Genomic DNA, 6,061 nt, shown 5'->3' with positions numbered 1-6,061 from the left:
GTAAGTATGCTAAATCATGGCCAATAAAGGATAATCATAGTGTGTTTAAAATTTAAATGGCTCGAGAGCCGATTCTTAAAAACGACTAACTCAATTTTTTATCCAATTACACAAACATTTGGGCTTACTAATAAAATCTGGAGGATTAGGCAGTATTTTTTTGGCTAAATCCGTTTTTACTAATCAGCACAAATCTATCCGTTTAACGATACTATGCTAATCATTCCACCTCAAATTCATCATATACTTTCTTGTTAAAGAATTATTTGTTTCAAATTTTATTATTTTAATAATATAAAAAGTAGATGTATTACCATATACCATCTACACGGGCGGGGTGATGGAGGGGGGGGGGGTAGGGGGGGAGGAACAGTTTGCTTTCAATTTTTACTGAGTGGTTTGATGGTTTTATGGTGAGAATAGGCGAGAGGTGGGATTAATTTATTTGGTGGTTATCTATTAGAAATAGGGCGAAATTTATTTCTGTAAAAATTTATTCCTATTGGTTTAACCTTTAGCCAAACCTACCTGCGTTTGTTGGATAATAAATTTTTAAAGCCAATAAATTTTTTAACTGATTCTCAGCCCTATGATATTGTTAATTTTATTTATGGGCTGGATTTTCCAATTCTATAGTTGTTTATTTATAGATTTTAATTTTCAGAGATTTAATATTACCTTTCGGTGTGTTTTTTTCTGGATTATTTTTTTCATGTGATATGTTTTTGAGACGAATTTTTTTTCAGATTTATTTCTCAGTGTTTTCCTTAATAAAATAATTTAATTTTATCATTTTTAACATAGTCTTTATAAAATTATACCATATGTCCAAAGCGGTTTTCAATAATTATTAATTTCTGTTGACTCAATTTTATTATGATTTAACAATGCTTGAAACTGTAACAAAAACGTTAAATATTTAAGAATAAAATTTCAAAAATTTGGACGTAAATTTTTTTCTAAATAATAATTTATCAATCTATGTTATGGTAATATTAGTTTTGCTTACATCAAACTAAAAACTGTATAAAAGCTGGCAAGTAATTGAAAATTATGGGCCTGGTTATAGATTTTTTGAAATCAAACTCTTCTATGCTAAATAAAAGAAATAAGATTTAAAGATTAGAGAGATATTGGTTAAGGTTAAAAATATATTGGCCCGGTAAATACCAGTTTTTTTTTCATAAATCCAAATTTTAGATGATGTAAGATTAAAGGGTTAGCTAACGTAGGGTTGGGTTAATATTTAATTTTAATAAATAGAAAACAATATTCTATTTATTCTTACTTTTATTCATAAAAAAATTGTGAATAATGATTAATCAGTATTAGCTTCTATTAGAAATCTGCAAAGCTCAGCCAACCCGAAACCCCGACCCTAAAAATTTAACGAGCTGTTTAAAAAAAATTAAATATAAATTTTAAATTTGAAGCTAATATTTTATACATTTATAAATAATATTATATGCTTATTTTTTTCTATTTTAGAAGCTGTTTAACAAAAATACTAAATCTATAAATAATATAGTAAATTCCCGAGTTCTTAAAAAGTTTTCAAATGGATTAAAGGTACGTCATCTAAAAATATATCTGTATTTAATTACCTTTTTTACAAATATATCTATGTATAGATTAAATTTTCTCAAGAGACATTTTTTGTTATAATTATGTAGAGTGTACATATACCTTAAGATTCCATTGTTAAATTTTGGAAGTGAGCCAAAATAATTTTTTAATTGATTATGTACAAAATATATAATTAAATGCAATAATTATTATATTTTAACAATGCATATTCAAAATATAGTTATCCAATTGTTAAAGTTTAATCATAAAGCATTCTTAAAATTTATGCATTAAGACACCCCTTTTATCTGTAAAGACATTTTTTTAGCCACACTAAAAAGTCTATCTACTGGCGCACTTGGCATGTGATGTTATATTTTATAAATATCAACTTTATCTTAGGATGATCTTTAAATATACTAAAATCCCGAAACTTATTTAAAAAAAATTATTCAAAATTTTATGAATAACAAAATATATATCATTATTCATATCCTCTAAGGGGTGCTGAAAAAAAACTTATATTTAAGTTTATTTGACTATTAATCAAATTTTAAATATATGAATTATATTTATTATATAACTCAAATTAATCGTAGTTAAAACTTATCTAAATAAATAACATAATATTAATATGTGTTAAACAGATAAATTATATAAAATAAAATGGTAGGATAATTTCGGTTAGATAGCCTATTAGATTTAATTTGTATCAATAAAAAGGTTAAAATTATTAGAGCATAAATTATTCCTTATAAAATGCAATCAATAAAATTTCATAATTATTTTGAAAGAATATTATGTTTAATAAATTCTTCTGTATAACCTTAATTGTTTTTAATTCTGATTTAATTTGGTTTATTAAGTAGATAAAATTTTCAAACGGGTCCAAAAATAAAATTGGAGATATGCCCTTGCGCATGAGTAAGTAATTGTCCTTATTCCTAAAAATTTTAGGCAAATTGGATAAAAGGAAGGAGTTCTTAAATCTCAAATATAATTAAATTAGACGGTAAATGTTCATTTTTGAGACTTAAAATTTGTTGAAATGATTAATTTTAGAAATAATATTTATTGATAAATCATTCTATACATAAAATACTTCTCTTATAAAATAGTTCTATGTAAAGTAATTCTATATAAAATCATTCTCTATAAAAAGTCATTTTATAAATGTTAGCTAAAAAATGGTCATTTTGAAAATAATTTTTTTTAAAAAAATTGAGCCACCTGAAATCATAAAGGTTAATGAAGCCCCTGCTTTATAGGCGTTTCCTCTATAAACGTTTTTCTATAAAAGAAATTTTCCAAACAGTAATTTTACCAATTTGCACCATACCATTTGAAGTGCATTATTTGCGTTTGCATCGAACCATTTTAAAAAGGCAAACTAGTTTGTTTCAATATTTTTTATAATTTAAAGGCTCGTAAATTATTTCCATTCAAACTAACATATTCTAATATAAAACTAGAAATCCAGCCTCGATTTAAACAAACGATGCGTTACCTTCTTATTAATAAAAAATGTGCTGCAAAACGTAAAAGCTCAATTTATGCGCACTTTCTTAACGAATAGAAAGAAATTATTTTTACCGTTGGACCCGATTATTTGTCAGGCCTTGCTCAAGACGATATCGATATATGGCTAAGCCTTTACTAGTTTCTAGGGCTGTGCCAATCCACAAATTTTTGACCGATCCTATATTACTAAAAACCTGATCTGATTCCGATACTTATATTGATTTTTATTCACCATCTATCTTTTGTATCAATGTAATAAAAATTTCAAATTTTCTATTTTAAAAAAAAAATTAACTTCACGAATGATTTACGTGTATTTTTTTTTATTAAACAAAACAAAAGTAAATAATCTCATTTAAAATATTTGCAATGTTTATGGGTGAATATTGTGTTGTTAAACAGCTCAATTTAGCCGATTTTAAAAAGGACTAAATCAAAATTTTGACCAAAATATTATCACCTAAGCCTCAAAATTTTGCCAATGGAAGTCCAAACCTTTCTGCCATATATAGGCAAAATCAATAAGATTAAGTAATTTAGTTTTGGACATTATCTTGAGTGAACCGTTTTTTAAATTAGCTAAATCGAAACGTTTAGCAACACTCCTTTTCTTGTTGCAGATATTATAACAAAGAGTAGTGTAAAATTTTAAACTATTATTTTTTAAACATTACAACAAATAAATTTTAGTTTAGTTCTTTTCATTAATTTATTATTATAAAATTATTTATAACCTAAAAACATATGAATATATAAAATACAATCATGTAATAACCAAAAACAAAAATAAATACTGGCCATATTTTTTTGAAATGCTAAATGTGCCGATCCAATATTTAATATCAGCGCAGCCCTACTAGTTTCTAATATAAAATTATTAACGAGTTTTCAGGTGTACTTATTTAAACCTCGATATTAATACAACTCTTGTACAATTTTGAACACATACAATCTAATGTTTTTTAATGTTTATTGTACAATTTTGAACACATACAATCTTATGTTTTTTAATGATTATGAGTTTTTACAAACTTATATTTATTATTTAAATTTACTAAAATAAAAAATAAAATTTGACAAATAGTGTGTAATAAATATACTTTTGATAAATAACAAAATAAGATGTTGATTAATATTGTTTCTCGATTTAGACAATTTTATCAATACGCAAGCCTAGATATTTTCTTAATAGATGTCTAACCTTTCTGTATAGCTGCAAAATCTTTATGCATAGGCCAAATGCACTTCAAAATAAGATTTTTTTTAGTTTCAACAAGATATTTGATCAAATATTTTAAATAATATTCCAAATCTTTTGTGATTTTTATGCATAAAAAATGCTTTATGATGAAATAAATTTTTATCTTTTTAAAAAAAATCTTAATTTTTCTTCAAAGATTTTTTGCCAAATACATTGATATGTGGGAAAAATGGTTGTAATGATGACAAAATACCATTTTATGGAATAAAATGTCCTAGTGTGGGAGAATTGTTAAAAAATAGCAAAATTAATTGGAATAAAAAATCATAAATTTTTGGAATAATTTAGGTAATCCTCCACTACTAAAATGAGGTTTTCAAAAATTATGAATAATTTAATATTCACATATCAAAAAAATTAAAATATTTTCTGAGGGGAGTTCCATGGGGGTTTTCAGCCTGGTGTTAATGTTTTATAACATAAATAAATCAATCTTAATAAAATAGGAATACTGCTAAGAATTATTTCTACTCAATAATTTGTAAATCAATTTGTGTATAGTTTTCATTCTTGTCAGAATTTTATTATTAATACAATGAATCAAATAATTAATAAAAATCAACAATTATTTAATATAATTTTGGAATGGTATTAAAAATTTTGCTACCAAATAAATTAACATAATCCAACTAGTAAATATTGATTTAATATTATTTTTGGTATAGAAAATCATATAAAGGCATTTAAGGAATAAAAATTTTGCTCTTATTTATTATATAAATTTATTAACATATAATTATTTAACATTTATGAAATTATTTAAATCATTTTTATGATTTAAATTTATAAGATAAAACAAGAAATAAAAATCAGTTCTTTTTAAGATTTAATTTTAGATGTTCTGGCAAATGGAAATCTTTAAAATGCTAAATTAAATATAGTTCAAAATATTAAATAATAATTTACCATTATATTTTGCATTAAGTGTTGTAAAATATAGACTAGAAGAGATAAGATAAACAGTTTGAATATAATTTTTCCAATCTTAGGTAATATAGATATAAAAAAGAAAAATGCATAAATTAATGTTATTTTTATTGAAATTCCCATTTAACATATGTTCATCGCAATCATATGATATTTGTTAACGAGATAAATAATTCTAAAATTAAATATTGAGTTTGAATATTTATAAAAAAAAATTGATTATTTTTCTAAGGAATATTTGTTATATGCTAAGTCATGTCATCGCTACACATAGGCTCATTCCCCTAAACTCATAGTTAGCAATCGCAATTTCTATATTGAATTTTATTCATACTACAAATATCGAATTTAGGTGCTGTTTGTTCATCCGGTGCAACAATTTGAAAAATTCGAGAAGGGTTATTAATCATATAAAATATTATCATTTACTAAATACCTTCTATATTCATTATATTTAATTTATTAATACTGATGATAACATAAACATCAACATGCTATAAAGGCATTGGGTCGCTATTTTCAACCAACAGAATCTACTCATTTAACATAGATATCTAGTAATAAAATTGTCCATTGCTTTATAAATCAATTAGATATATATTAAATTGATGAGTGTTGTCTGTGTTTCTCTATTCTCTTTTTAATCAGTCCACAGACATTTAAGTAATAGTTCTAGGAATATTTGAAATTTATATATGTTATCATATATTTTAAAAACATATAAAAATCAAAAATATAATAATTTTATTAGATAGGAACTAGGGCTAGGCCCTATCTCGGCCGTCG

Source organism: Gordionus sp. m RMFG-2023, chromosome 2, assembly GCF_954871325.1.
Source record: "Gordionus sp. m RMFG-2023 chromosome 2, tfGorSpeb1-WG-v2, whole genome shotgun sequence".
Classification (NCBI taxonomy): Eukaryota; Metazoa; Nematomorpha; class Gordioida; order Chordodea; family Parachordodidae; genus Gordionus; species Gordionus sp. m RMFG-2023.
The sequence above is the reverse complement of the archived record's forward strand: the minus strand, read 5'-3'. Positions refer to the sequence as shown.